The following is a 27,740-nucleotide window of genomic DNA, read 5'->3' on the forward strand; positions in this document are numbered from 1 at the left end:
ACTGGAGTTTTTTATGCCCATGACGGGAGGTCTACAAAGTGATGCACCTGCAGGCACTTCTGTGTCTTCTTCTTCTGCCAGTCTGCAAGACCCAGAACACCACCAAGGCCCCAGCTGCTGTGATCAACCAATGGATACGTCGGATGAGACAAGTCCTGAGCCACGTTTAAAGCCAGAGGTACAGCAGAACCTTTCATTCTATTTACTTCCATCAAAAGTGAAAAAAAAAATCTTGTAGGCAAAACAGCACAACCATGATGCAAGATACCTTGTATTGCATGCCGAAAATAGTTAGCCTTCAGCAAGGTCTAATAATTACACTCCTAGCCACTTAGTGTTCCAGCTGCCATAACTGGTGACGTATTAAAATCAGACTTCATTAACCTTTTGCAGGATCTCGAAGAAAAATACAGGACCCTGGAGCAACACCTGCGACGTCTACACAGACTCGCTGAGGGAAACTCGTCATACGCCGCTTTACTTGATACCGTGAATGCACAGCTCGGTAGCGTGAATACAAGCAGTGGTGCATATGGAGTTATGCTAACCGTAAAGGCCGCAACAAAACCAGACAGGCGGCGAGGCCAGAAGATAAAGGTGCAACCCACAAGCCTGGCAAGGCGCCGACCAGGTCTGGCAAGGGGCTCAGGACGTGTTCCCGCAGGACAGCCACCACAATCAGGGGCAGTAAGGAGCCTAAAACGGAAGCACGCACTGAGCTGCAATGTCCGTGACAATGTGCCTAGTGCCAAGTGCCACTAGGATGGACACACATCACCAGTAATCCTTAGCCTGTCAAGAAGCTAAGTGAACCAAGATGGCTTCAATAACTCTTTGTGGGTGTGGCAGAATCAACAATTTCCTACCTTGACCAGCACCAAATGGGGACATCAGAATTTGCCAGTGTGCTCAAAAGAGCATGTTTTTTCCTGACTGAACATTTTACAAGCGCTGTACTCGTAACGAAAGAAGAAGAATAAGGGCATTATTCTAGCCGCACTGCCACTGCTCAGAGCGAGAGCGTGCTGACCTGGACAGACCAGAGACTGTCGCCGCCGTGGTTTTGCCGCAGCCTGAGCACTGACCTAAGCCCCCGTTACATTAGATGGAGGTTTGGTTTAGCATCCTCATACCGCCCTGGACCTTTGCAGCCGCACACGACCGACCCCCACTATGCCTAATGACGCCAACCACCAAGCCGTGCAGGTGGACTCCTCAGTCCTCTGCTCCAGCTCCCTCCGGCAGCGGGACCCCACCCTCTTCAGCGGTACTGATGATCATGATGCTGAAGACTGGCTCACATACGAGCAGGTGAGCACATATAACAAGTGGGACGATACTACCAAGTTGAGCGCCGTCATCTTTTATTTGACCGGCGTTGCCAGCCTGTGGTTTTCAAACCATGAAGCAGACTTCTCTACGAGGGCTGCTTTCAAGGCGAACCTCACCGAAGTGTTAGGACGTCCTGCTGTGCGCAAGCTGTGCGCTGAACACCGCTTGCTCGAGCGCTCTCAGCACTCGAGTGAGACGTTCACAAGCTACACTGAAGATGTGGTAAACCTGTGCCTGCGCATCAACGCCCAGATGTCTGAGGTTGATGCCTTTCAGATGCTGCTGTCGCGAGATCTTTGCACCATTGCCGAAGTTGTCAGTCTCCGCCAAAGCTACGACAAGGTGCGCAAGCAGAGGCTAATCACTCGCCAGCACACAGCGCTTGTCGAGTCACTTGCCGGCCTGTCAGCTGCACCCGACCACTCGCAACTATTGGCACACATCAAAGATTTCGTGCATGAGGAAGTTGCACGTCAACTATCGCTTCTGCCATCCCACTCCATGCAATCTCCGTACCTGGTACCCGACCTTCGCACTGTCATCAGTGAAAACGTGGCTGGGGCCCTTCCACTGGTCCCTCCGCCTGCGCCAGCTCAGCCGCCCGCACCTGTCACTGCACCCCTGACTTACGCTGCTGCCGTCGTCGCACGGCCGGGGCCACCTAACTACTGCCCAACCTATGCTCCACCTCAAGCATCTATGCCTCAAGCCCCCTCACGCTCTGACGCCTTTTTTCCGACCGCTTCGACAATTCGGCAATCCTTGGCGTACCAGTTACAACCGGCCTATTTGTTGCTCTTACAGATTGCCCGGTCATGTGGCCCAGCTTTGTCGTCGTGTACCAATCTCCCAGGTTCCCGGTTACTGGCCTCCTCCCAGTGAATATTCACCACCAGCCGAGCCGCCACAGAGTTGCCCTCGTTCACCTGATCACACTACCGTCTCTACCCAGCGCTCACCTTCTCCTCGTCGCCGTTCCCTTTCTCCCATGTATTGGTGCCTGGATCTTTTGCAAGAGGAAAGCTAGATACTGCAGTTCCTGAGGCAAGAACTGCGCCACCAGCGAAATGTCCAAGGCCTCAATTATCTCCCGCAAATCTGATCACCGTTTCTGTAGAGGGTGTTTCTGTTCTGGCGCTTGTCGACACCGATGCTGCTGCTTCTGCCATGGCGGCCATCTTTTACTGCTCCTTGCAAAAAGTGACGACCCCACTTTCTGGATTTTCGCTAGGCACCGCAAGAGTGCAGGCTATTGCACCGTTAGCGACGTGCGCGGCTCGCGTCATTATTCAGGAGATCCTCTACGTGATTGAATTCATCATTCTGTCTACCTGTGCTCATTAAATCATCTTGGGTTGGGTCTTCCTGATGCGCCATAATGCAGTCATCGATGGTGCTCGAGCTGAACTCAAGTTCTTCGCACTCAGCGGTTCTTCGCCGCCCAATGCCCCTGCTGCTGCTCCTGCCAAAGCCGTCGTTGCTGAAGACACTGAATTGGCTGCCTGCTCTTCAGTTCTAGTGCCCATCACTTCTGACCTTGTTTGCGATGGCAACATACTTTTTTACACCATCGCACCTCTTTTTGTGCCGCAAGTACGTGCCCATACCTTACGTCATCCTCACCCTGACATCTGGCCTTAGCGCGTTGTTCGTGACGAATCCATTTACATATGCTTCCACTGTGCGTTGCAGTGAGTGTTTCGGAACTGTTTAAATCATTGATTTCATTCTCTATCACGAAGAGACTGATGATTCGCCGTCCCTCGACGTAGATGCCATCAGCCCGCTGATTCCTGCCCTCGACACTTCGCATCCAGACGTTTTCCTTCCCGCCATCAACGCCTCCCTCCCTGCACCTCAACACACTCAACTTCTCGCGCTGCTTCATCACTTTCGTTCCTCCTCCGATTCACACCAGACCGCTTTAACCCGCACGTCGACTGTCGCCCACCACATCGCCACCGGTGACTGCGCCCCTCTGTGTCAGTGCCCATATCGTGTCTCCGCCAGTGAGTGGCATGTTATTCAAGAACAAGGTGACACCATGCTTCAGAGCGGCGTGATTCAAGCCTCACACAGTCCCTGGGCCTCACCCGTGGTACTCGTGAAGAAGAAAGACGGCTCTACTCGCTTCTGCATTGATTACCGCCACCTGAATAAGATCACGCGAAAGGATGTTTACCCTCATCCCCGCACTGATGATGCTCTGGATTGCCTCCAAGGAGTAGAACATTTCGCTTCTCTCGATTTACGCTATGGGTACTGCTAGGTCCCCTGGTATCTGACGATCACCCTAAAACCGCACTTGTGACCCCTGATGGCCTGTATGAATTTAACGTCATGCCTTTTGGCCTCTGTAATGCTCCAACTACTTTCGAGTGCATGATGAACACCATTCTGCACTGCCTGAAATGGAAGCCGTGCCCTCTGTTATCTCGACGACATTGTGATCTTTTCGCCCGACTTTGCAACTCATCTGTCCCGACTGAAGCACATCTTAACCTGCCTCAAGAACGCCAGCCTTCAGCTGAAATTAGAAAAGTGTCGATTTGCTGCTTGTGAATTGAAAATTTTAGGCCACGTTGTGTCAGAAGGAGGCGTCCGCCCCGACACAAGCAAACTTCGTGCTGTGACTGCGTTTCCAACACCTACTTGCATTAAGGAACTGTGCAGCTTCCTAGGCCTCTGTTCCTATTTTCGACGTTTTATTCACAACTTTACGGCCATTGTTGCCCCTTTAACTCAGCTTCTCAGCAGCAACATAGGTTTTTTGAGTTGGTTGCCTGCCTGCGACGACGCGCAGTCTCCTCAAGACACCACCCACCTTGCGTCACTTCGACCTGCAAGACCCAACCGAAGTACACACGGACGCCAGTGGCATTGGCCTCAGGGCTGTGCTCGCCCAACGCAAGTCTGGATTCGAGGAATATGTGGTTGCTGACCCCTGCCGCACCCTCACAAAAGCCGAATCCAACTACTCCGTGGTAGAAAAAAGAGTGCTTAGCCATTGTCTGGGCTCTTGGCAAGTTTCGACTCTATCATAATGGCCGTCCTTTTGATGTGGTCACCAACCATCATGCCCTATGTTGGCTTCCTTCGCTAAAAGATCCCTGCGCTCGCCTTGTGCGATGGGATCTCCGTCTACAAGAATATAACATACGTGTCGTATATCTTGCCTTGTCCCGCTCCCCGCTAATGGCCGAGCTTGCCAGCCTCTCTACCCTCGAATCCGCTGCACCTTCGCTCACTACCTCCGGCATGCCTTCTGAGCAGCGTAAATATCAATGGATTGCCTCTCTTTTTGACTTTCTCTCTTCCCCATCTACGGCTCCAGCGTACCGTGCGAGGAAAATTTGTAAATTGTAGGGTTTAACATCCCAAAACAACCTGCCGGCTACAAGGGTCACCTTAGTGGAGGGCTCCAGATTAATTTAAAGCATATAAAGAAGACTGAAGACATACACTTAACGTAGTGTGACCATGCTGCCTCGAGAACTTCTGCATAGGCTGTTACAAGCAAAAGGCTAAGGGCTATCCTGAACTATTTCCAGTACTGTGTCTCATGGTGTCTGAACCTTCAAACCATTTAGGTAAAGAGAGCTAATTGATGAACAGCTCAGAGCGAGACTAACACCGTTCTTGCTTCAGGTTGTTGGTCAATATGGCCTCGTGCACCATGGCATCTGCTAGGCATCCTGGTTAGCTTAAAAGTATAGTGACTGCCCAGGCAGGCTGTGGTCCCTGTTTCTACCCCAGACTAAGACGAATTTTCCTTCAGCTGCAAAGTTTCTGAAAAAGCTGTCTAGCTTTGCTCTGCAACCGTAAAATGTGATCAAGTAGAAACTCATGAGTAATTACTGCCTAATTGAAATGCACTTCACCTTGAGTGTTTCCCTTAAACACTTTGAGCTACATTGTGAATGTGCATTCCAAGAGCATCTTCCATTCCCCACATTCTCCTTGCCCCAAAACAGTTATCAATCTGAAACTCAAAACAAAACAAGAGGCTCCATGCTGACACTGTCAACAGGAATTTCCTATTCAGTCTTTGAGAATATACGCATCCTATTGTAACGATACTTTTGATACAGCATTGTGTACACAGACTTAAGACACAAATCAATCGCACTCTCACTTTACAGTTCCATTCAGTGCCTCTCACGATGAACGTTCATGTTTACTGTTTGGTTGCAAGAGGGTTTTTGCTGCAGTGCTGCCTGCATTACCTACCCCCTTCCAATTTCCTATTTTTCTTTTGCCAAGGCTGTGGAGTCTGATTGCACCTGTTTCATTTAACAGGTATATTTAGCAGGCTATTTGCTTCAGTTCACAGAGTGTTCGAATTTACTTTCTTTGCAATGGAATAAAATGTAGCAGGAAGCTTTTAGATAACTGGATTCTTATGCTGCAAACCTGTTGGACCTAACATGTGCTTTCTGGCAGTTTCTCGGGGTCATCTTTCTGCATTTCCGGAGTACACTGAAACTTGGGATTAGAGATAATGTTAGATAATGCTTTGTGCAACATGCATGAAAGCAGCTTCACATTTTTTCACAGTGGCTGCAGTCCTAGCAGGATGACCTACAGCATGAACTAACACATGTTGACGTTTGAATTTAGGCACCCTCTTGGACTTTCTAGACAGTATATGCTTCCTGCATGAAGTCGAGGGTTGGACGGAAACCTGTTTGGTTGGGGCTGTACATCGAGAAGGCAGAACACCGGCCAAAATAAAATGAACTCCTAAATGACGTTTCGGCTCTCACACGGGAGCCTTGTTCACAAAAAGGTGCAGGCGTAAAATGCTGGCTATTTAAGCTTTGAAATGTGCCGTAGGCAGTGGGCTTATGCACTAGGAAGTGCCCCGTCAGTGCGATTAAGAGTGTGTTCGGTTGTTTGAATGGCTAAGGAGTCTAGTGCATTTGACGAGGCTTTCTTGTCTGCAACAGCATGCAAGTGTTGTCTCAACCTTTTAACAAAGTTTCCACTTTCACCTACATACACATAGTTACAGTCTCTGCACGGTATAGTGTACACTACGCCCGGAAATTTTTCTTTCAGCAGGCAGTCTTTTTACGTTGACGAGCAACTTTTTCGCCGCCACGTGTGACACCTCAGCGTCATAAGATCGCAAGATGCGTGCCAAGGCTTCATTGAACCCGGGCACATATGGCACAGGTCCACGTTTTTTGGCGGCTGAGCCACTGTCAGATCGTGGGGGTTGCAACAGTTTGCGTTCCACAGCGTTGACGAAAGGCAACAGGTAGCCACATTCGGAGAAGTCCTTGCGAACACCTTGACGGTCGGCCTTCATGTCCTCTGGCTCTGTGCAGATGCGGTTTGCTTGAAGAAATAGTGAGGCAACTACTGATCTCTTGTGAGAGGCTGGGTGAAAGGAGTGAAAGTGAAGATAGCAGCCAGTATGAGTGCTCTCCCTGTACACTTTGGATGAGAGCATGGATTGGCTTCGTTTCACTAAGACATCCAAAAACGGAAGCTGTCCATTCTCTTCTTTTTCGACTGTGAACTGGACGGCTCTTTCGGTGCTGTTAAGATGCGCTGTGAAATCAAATAAAACATCCTTCTTGATAATAGCAAAGCAGTCATCAACGTACCACACAAAAATCTTTGGCTGTGGGCTGAATGAATTTAGTGCGTGGCTTTCAGGCCATTCCATTGTTAGGTTTGCAGCGGTAACAGAAACTGAAGCACCCATGGCTGTGCCGTGAACCTGTTTGTAAAACACCTGGTCGAAAGTAAAATATGTGTTACTCAGGCAGAAACGCAGGAGTCGCCCGAGATCTGGCACATCGATTGGCGACCTGCCAGGCGAAGTAGCATCAGATTCTACGGCCGCCGTGCAAACCTCGACTGCTAAGTCAGTTGGAACACTCATGAAGAGTGGCTTGACATCAAAAGAGACCATCATATCACAGTTGTCAAGACGCACGTTTCGAACTTTTTATATAAAGTCAGCAGAATGAGGCACACTGGTCGGGGTTCTTCCGATGAGCGGAGCCAGTATGTGGTGCAGGAAGCCAGAGAGCTTGTAGAGTGGTAAACTGGTAAAATGTGCGACAGGCCTCACTGGAACATCGGTTTTGTGTATCTTAGGAAGGCCATAGAACGCTGGTGCTGAGCCATTGTGACATAGTAGCGCTAAGCAGAAGGACTTATGTTGGGGTGGCACCACAAAAGGTGTGATAGAAGCTTTTGCAACTGAGAGAGAGAGAGACTCTTTAATGAAGAAACAGAGAATTTAGCCGGCGTTTCAATATCGCTGGCATGCTACTCTGCGTAGGGAGGGGAATTTGGGAGATAAAGACTGAAGGAGAGCAGCGTGGAAGAGGTGGAAAAAAAAACGAAGATAAAATGCAGCCATGAAATGGGTACTAAGGATGCAGTGGCGAGTATTGATGTAACCTATGGAATGATGGAGTGCATAGTCCGACGAATGGGCTGACGAAGTTCACTGCAAGAAGAATGCATGAAGGTAACCTGCAAGTGAATTTAGAGCTTATCGAGATGTCCAATGTCTTTTAAATATGTAAAAAGAAAGTTCATTGCAAGTCTCTGTTGCCTGAAGCAGGCTAAGGGGCCTAAAAATTTGTCCATTGTTAGGGGCACTGGGCAGAGCTTCTGCATGCAATGTTCATAGTACGCACGCTCGTTAGCATACGCAGGGCTCTCAAGCAGGATATGTTCCACAGTTTCTATCGAAGCACAGTTGTCACAATGCGGACTGTTCATTTGTCCAAAACGGTATCGCAGGCCATTTGTATATGCAGCATTCAGACGAAGTCGGTGATAAAGTGTTTCGAGTTGTCGAGGAATTCTGGGTGAGAGTCTTGATCTAAGATGTGGGTCGATTGAGTGAAGAAATTGGTACTGATGTGTCGGCAAACTCCAAAGCCGATATGTTTCTTCGTACGCAAAACTTTTAGCCATTTGGGACGCATCAGATTTCGTGAGAAAACTTCGAATGTATCTCTGATGTTGATGGCCCTTACGGGCCGCTTCATCTGCTTTTTCATTAGCCATAATGCCACAGTGAGCAGGTACCCACTGAAATGTTATGCAGTGGCCTGCGGCAATAGCTAAATGATGGATATACCCAATGTCCAGGGAAACTGGCTGGTGATTCGTTTTCTTCAGCAGGTTGGCCAGGATCTGCAGAGATGCTTTTGAATCGGTGAAGATAACCCAACGGCCGGCGGTTCGGCGCAGGATGTAAGAAACAGCTTCCTTAATGCCGTGAAGCTCAGCTGTTGTAGAGGAGGTCCTGCGCTGCAGCCGGTAAGAAAGGGCATGGCCTGTAAGATACAGGCATGCAACTGTGCCTGTATCTTTGCCATTTGATCCCTCTTGACACACACGTAAGTGCTCTGGTCATACAGCAGGGCCAGCATTTGGTCTTGTAGGTGACCTTGTCGAGAAGAACAGTGGCATTTCCTTTGTCAGCTGGTAGATTGACCAAATCGGCATTAGCCTGGAGCTGCTTGATGGCGTTGCACTGAACTGAAGAGAGTGTCGAGGAGGCCTGAAGCGGCCGCAGCCTCAAAAGAGCGCCGAGTGTGCGAGTACGTGCTTCTTCGCGGCGGGAAGGTTCCACCTTGCTGATTGCGTTCTCCACTGCGTATACAATATTTTCTTTGGTCTGGGGCCGGTGCCACTTGAAGTTTAGGCCCAGGCTGAGTACAGACATTAGAGCAGGATCAGGCTTATGAGAGTACAGGCTGTGGACTGTTGACAAAGTGACGTTGCTGTGTGCAGGCCTATCCTGATGTGTGAGCCTGTAGAGTTCGTCTTCGTGGGACTGTTCTGCTCTGGCTGCAGATAATTTGGCCTGAAAATTGGCGTGTAGCTGCACACTTAGGAATACTGCCGAGTACTGGCACTCTAGCCGGCACCGTGCAAAGAAAGCTTTGTTTTCTAGTTTCCTAATAGTTTGTTTGCAATCCAAAATTCTTGCCTGTAGTAGAAATCGTTCAGCCTTGGCGACAATGCTGTAGCCGAAACTTGTTGAAACGGGCCTGTTGAGGCGGAGGGACTGAGGAATGAGGCCAAGGGTCTTGCATATGTCATGTTGAAGTTCACGTGACCATTTGAATGATGCCACTCGAGTGGTCACGGAAGTAAATCGACAGATTTCGGTGATTGCTCTTTGGCCATACGACCGGTGTAAGTTGATGAACTCGAGGGTTGGACGGAAACCCATCTGGTTGGGGGTGTACATGAAGAAGAAGGCAGAACACCGACGAAAATAAAATGAACTCCTAAATGACGTTTCGGCTCCCACACGGGAACCTTGTTCACAAACAGGTACAGATGTGAAAGGCTGGCTATTTAAGCTTGAAAATGTGCCCTAGGCAGCGGGCGTATGCACCAGGAAGTGCTCCGTCAGTGCGATTAAGAGTATGTTCGGTTGTCTGAATGATTAAGGATTCTAGATATAGACGGCTCTGCAGATTATTTTCTGTTTTCAAAATGCACGCGTTGCTCCAATCTATATCATGCTGCCTGCTTTCAGAATGTTCGGCGAGTGCATTTGACGAAGCTTCCTTGTTTGCAACATCATACTGGTGTTGTTTCAACCTTTCAACGAAATTTCCACTTTCACCCACATACACTTGGTCACAGTCTATGCATGCATACTGTACACTACACCTTGATTTTTTTTTTCATGAGGACAACATCTGTATACCTGGCTTGAAAAGTCGTGATATATATTCTAGCTTCGTATTTATTCATCATTCTCAGCAATCACTGTCTGCAACTCTCTGCTAACAATCATCACATCATCTAGTACAGAAGCATCATTCCATAAAAGGTTGATAGAGTGTGTACTTTTTAATTACCATCATTTGCCATGCCAATGAACCCTGTATTTATTGTATATGGCTTTTATTGCTCGAGTGCTTTTGTATAGTAGTGTTCTCTTTTTGCCGTGTTCCTTAATGAGTTTGCAAAATTGAGCATACTTAATCAAATTTTTTCTTGTGATTGTTAATTTCCACCGCACCTGTTTTCCGATATGCAGTTACTATCTTCCATATGTTTATCATGCGTCATATATGCAATTAATAACAGGAGGTCCCCACGACAGTTTCTACTTGGGGCCTCCTCTTCTACTAATTTATTTACCTCATGCCTGCACTAGTTTTTGAATAAACAATAATGTATGTCAAACAAAACTTTGCAGTGGTTATTCGTCATCTGCATGCCGTCTTGCTCACATACTGTTCGATTCACACTGGCTGCTAAGCTAGACCGCATGCTGGAGATCATATTTTGTGTTAACGGGATTGGTATATTATTGCAAGATGTTAATCAGGCCAAGGTATTTGGTCCTGATGATATTCCTCCAGTGTAATTCACAAATTGTGTATGATTCACCTACTTTGCTAAAAGCTTTGCAAACTGTTCACATCACCTTTACAAGACAGTGCTGTAATGACTTTGATAGGTACAGAGTTAAATATTACTTTAAGAACAAGCAAGAAATTTATGCTTAGGAGTGCTTTTTATCTCGGGCCTTGGAATAAGCAACTGAATTACATTGGGAACAAGGCAGCCATCAGTTCTGGGTTTATTACAGTAGAGATTCGGTCATTTGCAAAGTGATTTCAGAATACAGCTGATAGTCATGTGTGATCAATACTTGAATATGGATGTGTCTGTTGGGGCTTGCAGACATGGCCACTTATAAGTAAATTGAAAAAATTCACAACAGTGCTGCTTGATTTCCACCAGGAAATCAACCAACTTAATTACATATTGAAGCATTTCAAGGTGAAAGAGCTTTCCTTAAAGGGTGATGTTTTCTATTCTTCTGTTTTTTACCTATCTTAGAGTGGAACGTACAGCTTGCTGTAATGTCCTATGGGGTGGTGCAAGTAACTGTTAAATAAAAAATAAATATTGATGTTCAGAGAAGTAGCCACCTTTTTCTTTTTTATTCTGAGGACACTATATAAGCACCCACCAAAGGGCGGCTCACTTTAAACAACACCAAAAGAGTCATTATGCATTGGAGAAAAGGAGCAAGCACATAAACCAAGCAGCATTATCACCTATGTTTAGGACCTACCAGATCACAGATTGCAGAAAACATGTGGATGCCACATCGAGCTCAGATTAGACACAGAGCAGTGGATGCAATATTAATAATGACTACTGTTTGCACTCTGAACAGTTTAGGTATGGGAGGTTGCGCTTAGTGGGATTTTTCCATTCCTGTGTCCAATGTGAAGATAAGACAGCAAGGGTATGCTGACAGCAAGTATATGCCATCATGAAACTGTTTGCAACAGTGTCTAAAGGCAATGATCTTACAGCCCAGTGCACTGTTCTAGGTTACCTGACACAATTGTCACTTCAGCTCCTTTATTTCAGTTTCGCCTAAACAATCATGCGACGACGTCACCCGTAACCGCGCGCAGCTTTCATGAGAGGTATGAGATAGATATGAACGTTTGACGGTTTGTGAAAGGCCAGGAATTTCACACACTGGCGGTGACACTCACCTATTCACACAAATGTAGGCCAGGCTAGCGTTACTACAATACAACTTGTGCAGACGCGGGGAACTTGTGCAGACTCAGGCTAGCGTTACAACAATACAACTTGTGCAGACGCAGGCTAGCGTTACTACAATATAACTTGTGCAGACGCTGGGGAACGGCTAGCAAACGGAACGGCCAGCAAACAGAAATACGCGGCAGCGGTTTTGGCAACATTGCACTTGTCGGGAACGGGCGTGGGCAACACTGAACTTGGCTGCAGCGTCTGTTTTGGCAACATTGCACTTGTCGGGAACGGGCACGGGCAACATTGGTCTTGTCTGCAGCGGCTAGCAAACGTAAATACGCCTCCCGGACGTGCCCTTTTCAAGGCAGTGCGCTACCCCCCCCCTCACCCCCCCCCCCCCCCCACACACACACACACCCCCGAAGAGCTTTTTTTACTCACTTTCTCCTAACTTCAGTGCTCTAGAACCTTGGGCAGTGTGTCGTCCGGGCTGAGAAGCAATGGAGGAGGCGAGGCCGTCGCAGCAATGACAGGCGCGCCAGGCGGCCAGGGGGGCTGGAAGCACTGCTCGAGCGCATAGTTTCACGTGCTGGAGGCAAAGGATTTGGGTTCTGTTTCCGTGCGCGTTGCGTCGCCGTGTTTTCCCGGTGTATTGTTTATGTCTTCCTGCGCTGAAGAGTTCGATTAAGCGAGTAATGCGTGCACAATGATGGAGAGACGACGACACAAAAGGGACACCACGTGCTTTGTGCCGCGCTGCAACAGTGTTTACCGGTCATGCAATTGACCCCGCTCCCTTTTCCGTGAACCCACTGGCCCTTATCGCAGCGAGATTTGGTCACGTAACGCCAAGAGGGGAGATCGAATGCTGAACCAAGGAAGTAATGTGTTCGAGCGCCATTTCGAACCAAGTTTCGTTCAGCGCACATTTAAAACAACTATAAACGGGGAATTCGCGGAGATCCCTCGAGACCGGCCACTGCTTACAGATAATGCGGTTCCACCCATCTTTCCGGATGCACCAAAGTATGTTTCGAAGTCGTTTCCAAAGAAGAGGAAGGACAGGAACATTTGTGAGCAGACAATTCCTGTAGCAAAACGGAGGTGGTGTTTAAGCACACAACGAAATCAGCCAACATCTACGCCCGATTGCGACAGTCCTGAAGAGCCGAACAATGCAGCTTCCGCCGAGAAAAACGCGTATTTACCATATTCAAGCCTAAAAATACATGATATGTGGTCAAAAATTGCCTTGCCACGCTGCGAAAAATGTATTAACAACGCTGAGTGTGTATTGGATGCTGCCGGCGACACAAGAAAATTGGTTCTGCAAAAGCTTGTAAAAATTGACTCCTCGTCTACACAGCTGATCGGGCAGTCGGTTGTTGTGGCTAAAGCTTATATAAGAGGAAAGAATTTGCTGCAGCGAGATATTTCAAAGCCAGCAGATGCAGAGGCGCTAATCGGGCCCATTAATAAGCTGAATCTATGCTCTGGTGCAGGCGTACAACCAGTTACTGGTAACTGCCCATAATTCAACGAAAATTTCTTTTCCAAGAGGTGCACGCTTGTGGTCAAGGACTGTACAGCCATTGCATGTGTTCACTGCAAGTACCAGCGAAAATTAATACAGCACCATCTGTCTCGAAGAAGGTGTCGAAAGGTGGTCGCCAGGAGCAAAGCTGCTAACGTGTGCAAGGCACAGCGACGAATGAAGGTGAAGGTGCACAAAGCAAACGTGGATCTTGAAGGAAGGCTGGATGAGGCAGAAACTGCTTTGAATTTTCTCCCTCCTGGAGACCATTTGGACTACATTGCTGGAAAGAGTTCCAGCCGCCTTGTTCACTACGTTATACGTATGTCTCCCGGAAGGCGCTAAAGAGAACAGGATGCAGCCTTTGTGCTGAATGCTTAATAATTACCAAGGTCGCTGCAAACCAGATCTCGCGCAAAATGAGTTCATCCGGCAGTTTGATTGTGGTGGCCTATTGTATCCATCTGGTCAACTTGGAAAGTTAATCGCCACACTGGAAAACTCATTCACTATTTTTTTAGCAGCAGAAAGATTAGTGCGGCAGGTTTGTCGGATTTTACTTCCTTTCTACATGGTAATCCCCTTCCAATGGTTGGCTGTCCTGCCCGTGGTACTGATGTCTCCCTTCGAATTGTTAAGTTATACGTGGTCCTCAGGTTCCGATTGTACACGAAACCTTTAAATAATGACAGGAGCTCCCAGCGAGAACGACTGAAACACCTTAAGCTGAGGAGGTGCAAATGAGTGTGGTGTATGTAGCCTACCAAGGCTCTGCTTTGCATGGTGTATCATGTTTGCAATTTGAATAAATAAATGTCGACACCACGACCCGTTGTTTTCGCTTAATGCGCGAACTTTTTAAAACAATGAAAATGACCTGGACGTGAGTTTCAACACGCCGCAGGCTTCGAACAACTGCCTCCATACAACGAGTTTACGACCTCGTGTGCATAGGATCGGAAAAACGAGATCCATCTAGCACACGCTGAATGCGTCCTGTACATTATTCAGCTAATGGCTAACGGCAGGTAAAGCCCACAGCGAACAATATTTTTGTCGTAGGTATTATCGGTTCCCTAGTGCTGCGCGCTGCACGCAACAACGCATTTTTTTTTTCAGGGAGTTTAACGTCCCAAAGCAATTCAGGCTATGAGAGACGCCGTAGTGAAAGGCTCCGGAAATTTCGCCCACCTGGGGTTATTTGACGTGCACTGACATCGCGCAGTACACGGCGACACACTTCCTAGTTTTGTTAGCCAGGAAGCTACTCTGTTACACATCTGCACATGAGAATGAATCAACCTGTGTACACACACTTTACGTGTCCAATCCTTTCCTTTAATTTTTTTTAAAACGCCGCATTTTCTGGCATAAATTCTAACCTAACAAGATAACAAGTCTGTATCCTTGTTCGAACATTGCTCAGCGCAATTCCGAGTGCATATGTGCTTTCAGGAAGACCTTCCACCGGTCTAAACAACGCGACGTCAAGGGATTGCAACTGAATGTGCAAAAGTGCTTTCTCCACGGAGCCGGTTAGGAAACACTCCCCCACCACCTCTGTTCAACCGTTTAAAGGTACCTCGTTATGCATTGCAGCCTTTCTTCGTTTGCTATGCGGAATTTACAGAGCAAGAATTCCAGCAATCGCGAGGGTTGTTCAGACGTCACAAACGCTTCCTGCCTCCACGAGAAGTCAGCTCGGGGACGCAGTCAGCTAGCGCAGAGGAACAAAGCGATAAGGTCTCACCTCTTGTCCATGTTAGCACGGTTTTATAAGTAGTTAACACTTCTCTCAGTATAGTTCCATGCACATATTTGTGCGCACCAGCGAGCGATTCTTATTTTCTTAGAATGGAAAAAAGATTGGAAAATTGCCTTCCTTCTAACGATGCAGACACCCTAGCTGCGCCTTCGACGCTGATTTCCAGGAAGATGTTAAGGATCACCGAATAATTTTTTTTGTGAGTTCACTAAACTGGCCCAGACAACCAAGTAGGACTTAGGTACAAGTTTTAAATCTGTGGCTTGAACCCCAACAGAACTCTTCCTGAACTACCACTTGTCCTCGAAGAGTTCTAGGACACCTGCTAGATTTTTATCTTCACGTGCTATAGCTTCGTCACCGTAGAGAGACATGCTTCAGTGAAGAATATAGACAACACACAAGCAGCGCCAACTTCCTTTATTCCAAGACTGCCGTATAGACCACTGGCTTTTCCATAAAACACGTAGGAGTCAGTGACGATTTACAAAAAACAGCAGCTCAGCAGATACGAATCAACATGAGCACAAGCTCTCGGTCAAAATTATGCACAGATGAGAAGGCCCCTAACCGTCACAGCCAAGTGCACTTAAGAGGTGAAAATACAACATTAGGAAGACAAAAACAAATTGCTACAAGCGATAAACGACGCAACCGAGGCATGCTCCATGCAAACGCCCGGGAGAGTGTCCGATGCGTCAAGAAAAGAAAAGGGTAGATAAAGGAATGGGTGTGTACTTACGTGCGATTGTCGAGGCGACCGAAGCATGGTAATAAAACTCGGGACGAGGTGCTTCTCGGACATGGCTGGCTGCAAAAAGAAGCACGTAGATTTAAACTTGTGTAGTTCCTATAATCCACCTTTGGTGGCGGTTATGTGCCGCCGACAAGGAATATAAAGGCCAGCACACACACGGAGGTCCACTGGAAACTTCCGTGGTGACTGAAGGCCACAATAAAACCCACTGTACGGTGCGTTTAACGAATATGACCAAGAAAAAAATAAAAAGTTGATCTTGGGACAGTTGCGTTTCTCGTGCTAATCTAATTATTCCCACGCCATTATAGATATGTCAGTCGTCGCAACCCACAAATGATTAACGGGGCTGAGAATCGCACATTGCCATTTCAATGTAAAACGGACACTGATTACAGATTCAAGTACCACGATATCAATTTATTGGGACTTTGTAATGAGAAACCACACATGTTGACTGAATACAGAACTTTTGAAACCTAGAGAAATCTATAACACCATGCACGGTTATTGCCTCCGCATGCTCTATTCCGATGTTCAATGCGGCGACCTCAATTAAGTTCTATGTGTGCAGACCTCTGAGGCAAGGAAGCACTCCTAGCTTTCTGGTGCCGACGATAACGGAGTCGTTTTATCATTCTCACCAGTATGAATCGAAGAACAGGAAAGTTTCTTCACGTCTCGACTTGATTACATCTGCGATTAATTAGACAAAACACTAGTAATAATGAAAATTGGACTCAGTCGACTTCAAGACAAAAACAGTAGCTAAACCTTTCGATCAAGACTTAAAACGGCAACAGTGTGAAACTGTGTACTCTTCAAATGCGCACAGCTCGGCATTAGGCGGCATGCTATGGTGCGCGTTGTTCTTGTTGATGAAGTTATCAAGAAATTCGACCATGGACATTCAAACAAAGCGTTTGCAGTTCAAAGACCACGTGCTAAATTGCGCTCCCGTCAACACTCCGAATGAATAAAGAAAAGTAACCTAGAGGCTTGCTAACCAGCAGCTAAAGTTGGCTGGTATGCGCGATGATGCGTGGTGGCAATGAAGAGAGAGTGCTGTGAGTTTTTGCTGGCACTGCGACCGGGTTTCGATAAGCCAAAACAAAGCGCTCAAAATTGCCGTCTAGCAACGCGGCCGCTCACCTTCTCCTGCGTTGTCTACGCGGGTAGAAATAAGAGTAAAATGTTCGCCCCAGCTTTTTTAAAGCCGCGCAGTATCTTATACGCGGCGCTACGTACTGCCTGGCAATTGCCTAATTCGTCAAGGGCTGCATGCGGCGTAAATAGTTTGCGCCTCTCTTTGTAATCTAAGCTTGGGAGCTCAAGTGACGACGTTTCGCAGTATCTGACACTTTATGGGGTCAAAAAGCCTCGGTGAAAGTATTCGTCAATATTTAATTACTAAGCGTTCGCTGAGGCGAGGAGAAGGGGCAAGTTGACGCTACTTTAAAACTGAATGCGATTAAGAACAGAAGCACTTTGTGAGGTGCGGTATCTTTGAAAGTCACCAGCTGGTGCAGCTAGCAGCATAAACATACCTGCCATATCTTCATGCGCAGCCTAAATATTGCAGAGCTCAGGAGAATGAAGAGGTGTTGATAGCCGCATATAAATTACATTTCCGGTTGTATTCTTGGATATTGCAATATTTGTCGCGATTCCGAGGCCCGACGTCCTCCATTCATTTACAGCACCGATTAATTTCGGGCGAAAGGAAACGAAGCCTTTTTAGTACACGTTATTCTAATTCGTTCAAGCTTTATTTCGCTTTCAGAACTCGATGTCTTCATGCTGCATCCGACGTAGTGGCTATACGGATTACCAATCTGCTCTGCTTAATACTTTAGGCCCACATAGAATAGCTTGCATGTATAAAAAATTTTGTAAACGAATGGTTTCAGCTCTCACCTGCTCCAATATGCAGCTATCAGAGCGGCTGGAAGAAATTTTTTGGAGTATATATATTTATAGACTTGGTGATGATAGGAGCTGCGGTGATAGCTAGATTATCAATGCTGAATTTGGGGCTGAGTGAGCCTAAAGCCACGTATCCGGGACTTTGGTATCCATTTCACTGATTGAACATTCGCGTAAAATTTCACCAGATTTCAGTCCCACGCTTATTTTATCTACGCACGGTCATGGAGTTTTTCTCGCTCGCGTACCAGACGATAGCCCCTGAGAGGCTCTTCCCTTTGCAAATATCACATTATTGAGCTGTCCCGCATTGTTTGTTCTTAAATCGACATCTTTCTCTGTTGCTGCGTACATTACTGCTTCAAAATAGGTTTATGTGAATAATCAACTCAGCAAATCATTACTGATCACACAGATCACAGGCTTAATTTTGGCTCACACCATTAAATGTCTCTGAAAAAACCTATCCATCCTCCAGCCACATAAAATTACACCGAAATCAACTCCCAAATAGTTACCGCGGACATTTTAAATAACCTCTGCATGCTTACGTGCCTCGCTTATAATCGAACAACTCCTGTTACACTTGCATGAGCCTCGTCTCCTGTCGTCTTTCTAGAGTCTTGACCATCGATATGATTGCCAGCCAGCCTTCTATCACAAACCAGAGTTATCACGCTCAATTCCGTGAAAAGACCATTGAAAAGAATGACACCGTCACTTGAGCGGCATCAGCGAGCGTTCCCCTCCCCAAGCCACATCCGTGGATACTTCGAGCGAGCCGCACTGGAAAATGTGAGGTGGAAAGGCATACGGAAAACAAAGGGAGGAGATCAGGCTTCCAACCTTTCTTTTACAAATCCATAAAAGAGCTCCTCTGGTCTGGTGCTTGGCTTTCATTAGGGCGATATGTTTGGCAAAAAATCGAATGTCACCCGCCTTTGTGCAGACCAAACACCTTTTAAAATGATACTTCTTGGCCATTTTGAACTTGCGTCAATCAAATCATAATCAAATGAAATAAGTGCAAATGACTTAGTCTTGACAGTCATAGTAGGCTGTGGACACAACCTGGTTTTCAAGAATTGTTGCGGACGTGGGCTTGCGCGCGAAGGGCATGCGCAGCTATGATTGGGGGACCTTAGTAGTGCGCACTTTACATTCAGAAAGGCCCAAGCTTGACGTAGAGTGGACGCAATCATAATATTTTGGGTGTGGCAGAAATGTTACTGCAGAATGCATCCTTTCCATCACGTCGCATTATCTGAGTTGACCGAAAGATTCCAGAGTTCGTGCTCCCGAATTGGTTCGTCGCTTTGTGGATTCTGTGGCATCTGTGGAGTGATGCCAAAACTAAGAGGTTTAGCTTTCTGTATACGCTCGACAGATGGCAACACCATGCTCACTTGCGCGGTCAGTTCAATGTTTACAATCTCCGGTGTAATGCGCTTAATTCAAATGAGATCTTTATTTGAGAACATAATGAGAGCATAAAGTGGAAAGAAATGAGCTTGATTCGGACGAACTTTCAACCTCTCAAAAATCGCATTTTATTTATGTAAGTAGATATACTGCAGGCACATCTCGGGCCGATGCGGGAGGGGGGTACAGAAGGGGGAAAAAAAGACAGAAAACAGACGTATTATCTGAAAACACATGAAATAATTTATTGGTAGCCAGAACAAGTTATCATGCCGCGTTTGAAGGGAAAAACAAACAGCCACATATTTCAAGCCAATATATACGGCCACAGACTACGCAACTAGGAAAAACCTATCCTTAAATTTGCTGGAAAATATTTCTATAGCAGTACTCATAAATATGCCCTCCGATAATTTGTTCCAATGAGTAGTCGCGAAAGGGACTAATGAGTATTTATGTATGTTATGCGGCTAATAGGCTATTATATAGTTTTGATGTGATTGATTTGTGATGACTGCCTGCCAGGCTTTTCAAGATAATGCACTGGGTTTCGTTTAATGTCATTGTGGTACAGGAGGTAGATAAATTGCATTGAGTTTAGTTTAGAGTGATTGTGTTACAGGAGGTAAATAAATTTTAATCTGGATGATAGCCTGCGCTCGGTTAGCGTCCGTAGGTTTGCATTTGCCCTTAACTCGAACACGCTGGAGCAACGGGTGCACACAGAATATATGAAGTTTTGGGCCAAATTTTGTGTTCATTGAATTTTGTTGATTACAGTATTTCGGTACGGGCTCTAAATGAGATGCGTTTATTCTAATTTAGGTTTCACAAGAGTTTTATGTGCAAGAAGTTTTACTTCGGGTGGAGCGCTGCGGAACCTTCTTCCCTTCTCAGGAAGCAGAATATTTGTGAGCGTTAAAACACAGATCATGCGTGGGGCTCCCAAGTGATGTTGCACGTTAGCGCAGCCCCATGTATTTAGTTTGATTAGTCTCATTAAATGCAATGTTGTCTAAGGTGTACATAAAATTTGGCGGCTTTTTCTTATAAGCAAAAGTGATGCTAGTCGTCTTTGATGGGTTAGCATTAATCCTCATCTCGAACACCATGCTTGAATTGACTGCAACAAGTAATTTAACATACCTTGATCTTTCCTGGTATTAATGGTGGAGTAGATGACGCAGTCGTCTACGAAGAGCCTAATTTGCACTGGACATTCAACGCATGAATGAATATTTCTATAAACTATAAGCAAGAGGTGTCCGAGGACACAGCCCTGCGGAACCCCTGAAAAAACTTGCGAACTGCTAGAAATATGCCCAATTATGGCAACACATTGTTTTCTGGCGTTCAGATAGCAGGTGATCCAAGATACTAAATGTTCTTCAAGTCTAAAAGCTTTAAGGTTAGTTACTTCTTGCGCAGATCGCGAGCTCGTCGGGTAAAGTCGTGAGATAGTGAAATCTCAGAACCCTTCAGCTTTTCGCAACAGGCTAAAATTTTTCTTTTTTACCGCCAAGTCAAAGAGCCTCAAAACAATAGGACGAGGATGCTCGTCATTAATGGTACCAATCCTATGAATTCGTTCCAAAAAAAAAAAGACCACGACCAAGTTTCACCTTGAATATTCTCTCTTTTACCCGGTCTTCGAGCACACTGGTATCATAATCAGATACCTCCTTGACGGCATAGATTAAAATTTCTTCTACTAGTTCTCTTTTCGATGTCACCAACATGTATTTCCAACTCTTCCCTTACTTTGTTCGTTATCTGCAACGAACCGCTGCCGTTTGTCGGCAGCGGGCAGCCAGCACTGTGAAGCTGTGCGACAACGACGAATTGTGCAGCAAGGGTAAATGAGTTAAAGGGACATTGAGGGCAACTCCACACAATTACTGTTCTCACAAAACCTTTACTGAATCGCTGTTTGTGGCTATGCTGACGTCTGTGCACGGGAAAAGGCAGGCTTATCGCCAAGAAAATTAGGTGCAAAATTCATCCGACCATATCAATGAAACTCGGGACGTCCTTGCTGACAAAGATGGTTGCCATCGTTTTCATGTCAATGGCTGGGTAGCGTAGGCTATTGGATTGGCTTCAAGAATCGATGTCGCGACACGTGTTTTTCGTTTTTGGCATCTTCTAGCTTAAGAACAGCTCAGTCATCGGTGATAATGGCCTCTTTCTTATTTGAATGAAATGCGCTATCGAGAGAGCCCAGCGTACCAGTACACTTGGCCTTAGTTTAATTTTAAAAGGTATTTTGGAGCCCCAAGAGAATGAAAAAGAACGGCGAGAATATAAAAAAATACCACGTGTTTTGCACCGAATAACCTTGCAAGGCTGTTAGCACTCATGAGCGCATCACTACAGGGAGACAATGCGCTGCCTATTGGCCATTTCCTCATTTTCGGGACCAGCTAGTATAGTGGAGTTTCAGTATCGCCTCTAATGTGCAGGGGAACAAGTTGACCGCCGTAAATGATTTTTGTGTGCTCGCATGAGATACTTACGCAGGATGTCCAGGGCTCTGCCGCCTTTAAATTGTACAAAATAAACAATGCAAAAAAAGAGACACGTAAAAAAGATCTCCTTTATTTCTCGAGTTATAAGCCTGAGCTCATTCTTAATGGGTCTACTGCAACGCAAGCACGGTATGCTAAGTAGTCAACACACCCCAGTGGCTCGAGTCAGCTGTGTACTGCCACTTGTCACTTCAGAACTGCAAAGAAACAAATCAGGCAGTTGAACTTGTGGCACACATAGTACCGTTTGCATTGCACAAAAGCCTCGAATCGAGCAACAGCCTCAATGAATCCAGTCAGATTGTCAACGGCCACTAGAAACGGTCCGGACAAGCCGGGCATTCGGGTAAAACGCACGGTAAAAACTATGGGTTGTCCGCACACATTCCTAAATCTGGGGAGCTTTGAATACAATGCACCCCATTAAAACAGACTCTCGGCTGAAGAGAGGAAGATCACTATAAAATCTGACCCAAAGCAAGTTGTACAGCGTGAGGCCCCAGCAGAAGTGCAAGCTCCACCGTCAACCAGTCAAATATAAAGAAGGTGAAGCTAGGTCTGAACAGAACAAACCCGAAGTTAAACTGAGCTCGCACGATGCATTTCAGAGCAACGCAGCATTCAAGGGTAGTTGAAGAGGACTGCACATCTTCTGGAACAGGCAGAAATGCATGAGAAGGTAACATAGGTTTGTTTAAACGAATTTGCCAGTCCACACAAGCTGTGTTATAAAAGAGTTCTTTTGGTGGAAGTAAGTTCGCAAGATGTAAATCTCCACATCGATTTCTTAGAGCATCAAGCGAACTATTGTGCTCATGATCTGCAAACACGCAGTCAAATTGGAGTGAAGAATTACCCCTGGTTTGTTTAATCGACTGATGCTGTTTTCATTGCAGAGTTAGTTTAAAATTTGCAATCAAATCTTCGTAAATTAGCAGCGCAAAACGCTATATTTAATTCTTCTATCAACGCCTTTCATGGCCTACAGCCTACACCGGATACAACGAATTTTTTTCTCACTCATGCGAGTCCGTCCCAAAGAGCCTTGACTGTATTTTGTATTTCCAGTGCTCTCTAGAAACGCGAAAGTATCGAACAACTACACTGCCTTTCCTATAATTTTTCCTGCAGGATTTCGAAAATCTGAGAATCTTCAGTATCTCGAAGCGCAGTTCCAGAGCTTCGAAGCAGTGTTACAGTAACTTTTTTGTTTTGGTGCAGAAATCCAAGTAAAGTTGACGTTGGCGTCACACTAGTGACACATCATTACTCTCTTCAAACCTTGAAGTGCGGGTTGAATAGAACCACCTGAATGTTGAAAATTATTTAGCCCATTTTGGCTAACGCAACCTTGCAATCGTGATGTTCTCTTAGAATGTCGTCTATTTTCTAATGATTATTGTCTATATTAAACTCGCAGTATATATAGTCGTACAATAAAGAGATGCCTTCAGAAACGGGTCGCCAATACTATTCACCAATTAGCTTAACACTGATGGTACTTTTATATCAAATCCAAATGGTGAGAACAACCTGCCAAAAAAAATACAACCAAGGGCACCCAACACCTTCCATCAAAACCGGTGATTGAACTCTCATACTTTGAAGAGACGTGAAAAACATGTGATAAGCATATTTTTGCACTTTTTTCCAACATCCGTCAAGAACATCCATTTTACTGTGAATTTAGTGCTCGCGGTTGCCCCTTCCCATGTAACTGTCTTATTGTGAGTCCTGGAATGCTGAACTAGTTCTTGAATCAGCCCAAAGTAAAGCCCGGCGGCCTTCACACCGGCATCCTGTTATGTGAGTGTTACCACTCTTTTCTTCACGCTATATGGGGCCATGAGTACCACATACAGTGACGATGTAATAAAATTGCTGCTAGGCTTAGCTTCTTGCTGTTGGTACTGGCATAAAAATTAGGAAAGATGTAAAAGAAAATCAACTTCATTATTGCCACCTGCCTATATCGCCTCCTCCGCTTTGTCTCAAAACACATGAAAGACATCCACTGCAGGTGTAAATCAACCTACACATCAACAATATGTCTACTGTAATTGGGATTTTAAAAGCTACCCTTGAGCAAACGTGCACAACATGGTAGCTACTTCCTATGAAAATTCGGTCTCAGTTTCTTTTTGTTTTTCATGCACTGCACTAGCATCACCAGCGCTTTTACTTTGCTCTGGAACCGCCCCCCCCCCCCCCTTCGGCTGCGAACACAGCGTTTGGAAGGTTCATAACATTAAAATTTAGTACTTCGAAATGGTGCGGACACAGCACGCACGACAGACCTTCAAATCTTCAATGTAGTGATGTTTCGAACTTTGTATCTTGCATAGGGAACTTAGTCCACACACATTTTGCTGATTTATTTAAAGCAGGGTTGTCTCAGGACAAGGTTTCGGCTTCAGAAGCGACGTTGTTTATGGAAGTATCGCTTCGCAGAGAAATATTTTGCGAACTCATTTTAGAAAACGGTATTTCGTATGGCTGCCACAGCAGAACTATTTCAATGTTCTGAAGCCTTGTTTAAGTGCGTATTTTTCTAATATAACTATATACTATTTCTAAGCAAACCAGAGGGAAACTGAAGATTCTTATCAGGGGATCATGCTCACTTTCGTTCGGCTACTTATATCTTCAAATGGGAGGTCAATGCTTAAACGCGCAGATCTCAAGCAACGGCATTCTGATTACAAATGCGCCGAAATGACGAAGTGCTAAACCGACGAGTGAAGAGCCTGAAAACAGCATTTTCCCTTAAGAAATTTCTAACACGTCACTCTTGTTCTTTAGATATCGCTGAGGTATGCAGAAAGAATTACAACTCATGAACTTCAGAGATACTAGTTCACCCTGCCAGAATCTAGACAGCACGTCATGGCGTTACTACTGTGGAAAGTAGGGCCGCCGGACTAAATTGCGATTCTTAGCATCAATTCTCTCGCCGAAGCCAAACCAGAAGGCGCATACTGATGGTCGGCATTATCTGCAGGGGCACGAAAATGTACGACAGGTATCATGGGAGCATATCAGTGAAGCACCACCATTTCCCTTCCTTGGCACAGTTACTGCACGCACCGCATTTGCTCTTGCAGGTGTCTCCTCGACTGCAGCAACTGAGCGTGTGACCCTCAGGGCAGGAGCGTGTGCGCAAGGAGGCGCACGGGTCCTGGTCACGGGCTGGAAAAATAGAGCACGCGAAGGCAGAAGAAGACTTATTGCATCTGTAAATATTTCAAATCTGTTCATTAAGCCCCCTTAATGGGCTTAATGCAGCCCCCAGGGCAACAAAATTTTTGGGGGTTTTGAAACTGGGGTAGAAAATTACGGAGACGTAAAAAAAATTACGCGTCACTAACGATCTGCAATGCAATACGTTAAAATCACTGAAAGCGAACCAGGTGTGGTTTGGACGGCGTTAATCAAAAGTGGGATAGTCACCGGCGTATGTGGATTCGATAATCGTCGGAAATAGACGGACGCCTCAACTTGGCATTTCACACAAAGTTGTTGCTCGGGATGTAATGCTGGAAGGTGTTCTGATCTGTCGTGGCGAACGTTCAGACTTAATAGCAGAAAATGGTCCGGCTGCAGCGGTACCAAATCTCGCTGAAACTCTAGTTTGTCGCACTCTGAGAACGAGTGGCTGAACGGATTTGCACCCAACCCACGCTCGTGTTCATAGGTCCTACCTTCCCACGTTGCGCGTGCTTGGGCTTTCTTACCGAGGGCATTGGCGGCAGTGGCACCTAGCCCGTTGCAGCAATGTTCGTCGACGCCGCTTATTGCTGGCAGTTTGAGGGCTGCTCCTTCGGCGCATAACGGCTTTGGCAGTGGTGGTCGATGGTCCAGCAACAGCTGAAACCGACAGTGAGAGGACCTACAACCACTTATACCCTTCACGCGCACTAGAGTGTTCCTGCTGACGGTGGCGCTCGGTCTCGCGCCTACGCCGATAACCGTCAGATTAGGCAGAGCGCACCACGGTGTCTTGACCGTGCTGACCCTTCCAGACTCACTTTTGAGAGCGCCGACGAGCGATAGTCGTCGCTGCTACTTCGTCCCTTTGCACTGATCGCTACTGCGGCGGCTGTGCGTCTGACATGGCACTTTTCGTTGAACTGCTGCTCCTGCCTATACCGTGCCTCATGCTTCTTTCTTCCTCTTCGAGTGGAAGAAGGAAGCGTGTGCAAATAGCGTAACCAAGATACACGTTGCTATACCGGCGAAAGCGCTCAGTAAAGAGCTTTCGTTCTAAAACTTTAATGGATACTTGGCACCAAGCGCTGACGATGTAGTTATGGTTAATAACACGGTTTCTGGCTGATTTGGGCACGCAGGAATGTTCGAGGGCGGTGTAGAAAAAGGTGAGCAGGGGGGATGAATGTATTGCGGTTGATTCGGTTACGAAGGCAAGAATGGGGGATCGCCAAATTTTTCTTAATATAATAGGAGGTACCAGGTGACCAACCAATGTACATAAAGACATATAATCTTTGCAACGGTACAAGTGTGCCAAGTTCGTTCATAAGGCCACGGGATACCAAGGAGAATGTTTTTTTTTATTCTAGGGAGCAAAATATAATTAGATGATAGATAATTTTATAAGATTCATACTGATAAGAAGATAAATATAATGGCGTTTTCACAAATACACGATAATTATCTTTAAGAAAAAGGTGAGCATTGTAAGAGGGATGAAGCATTCAAAAAAGAAGTCAGAGTTTGCGTCTAATTTCATACTGTATATCATTGCAAATTATTCGCGAAGAAACGTATTGCAAGCTTTTTTGACACTCTTCTAGTATACTGCTCGAATTCTCATCAGTTTCAATAAAGATTATTGTCCAATTTTCAAAATCTCTCGGCAGCCCATCATTGAATACGAAAAAAAAAGTGCTACAGAATCTGCCAGATGTACGGACTAAGACATTTGATAAGTGCCTTGTAAAAGAGAGTGGGGCAACAACTGTCTCGCACTAAAACGAAGAACACATTTGTACGGTAACAGCTTTCGCAATACTGGTTTGAAGCAGTTTAAAAGCTTCTGTGTGGATAGAGAGTTACAGGAATGAAAATGCAACTGCTACTTACTGCAGGCGCATGTCCAGGCCCGCTCGTCAATGAAGCAGGCAAATTTGTCGTTTCCTTTTTAATGTCATAGAATATAGTCTAGACATTGAGACTGGTTTTGTAGCACTTCTCTTCATCAGCAGTCAACAGGCACGTGCTGGCTCTCATCTGGATATAGGGTAAATATGGGATAAACATACCTGTGGCTTCAAGGCTGTATGTCCCCATTGTGGTTCCCAATATGTAAATTGTTTTTTTTTTGTTTGAGATTGTGTGAAAAGGGTTTATAATTATTGGTTGTTTGGGGGGTGAAGGTGGGTCTAGAATTCGGCTTGCGGTGCGATATGGTAGCACTTCAATTAGTAATCGCATGTATACAATGTTTATCTACTATTTCATTGTGATTTTATTTCTATAACAGAACGCATAGGGTTTTATTTTCCTACCAAATTCACTATACAACTGTCCCCGGATGGGTGCCTGTTGTCGAAGTATATACAGCGGAACAAATATATGCAGAAAGAGCCGTCTCGTAACAGGATAGTTTTCCTACCCGGTTTAGGATATTTTTGGTGAGGGGGGAAAGAGGTGAGAGGGCACAACCAATATGAAGGGCCGCTATATTGGATTCTAGAAACCGAAACTATGCCGCCATTTCGTCCCCTGCCATCATACTCACATAGTTCCTCCTCTACCCACAATAATGGGCCGTGACGTCTTCATTGGTACGCGGCAGGTGGTTGTTTCTGGAATACTATTGTAGATGGAGCTACAAGTCTCAGTGCGAAATGCGCTGATTTCTAGTTGCAGCCACCGATGGCGCTTTGACCTCAGGGTAGTAGGAGACCTCGCGAAATCTCGAAA

The 27,740-nt window shown here is 45.9% G+C and overlaps 2 long non-coding RNA genes across 5 annotated transcripts in view; one reads left to right on the plus strand and one right to left on the minus strand.

Moving 5' to 3' along the window:
• The window catches only part of LOC144132694 (uncharacterized), a 288,454-nt gene that overhangs the window by 156,063 nt on the left and 104,651 nt on the right, over nt 1-27,740 (plus strand). The gene's annotated exons all lie outside the window — the stretch shown is intronic.
• On the minus strand, nt 21,837-25,941 carry LOC144135044 (uncharacterized). Its single transcript, XR_013315354.1, has 2 exons — nt 24,882-25,941; nt 21,837-21,991 (listed from the first exon to the last, which is right to left on the minus strand). It is a non-coding gene; the product is annotated as an uncharacterized LOC144135044 (long non-coding RNA).

The sequence above is a fragment of the Amblyomma americanum genome, chromosome 5 (assembly GCF_052857255.1).
Source record: "Amblyomma americanum isolate KBUSLIRL-KWMA chromosome 5, ASM5285725v1, whole genome shotgun sequence".
In the NCBI taxonomy this organism is placed as follows: Eukaryota; Metazoa; Arthropoda; class Arachnida; order Ixodida; family Ixodidae; genus Amblyomma; species Amblyomma americanum.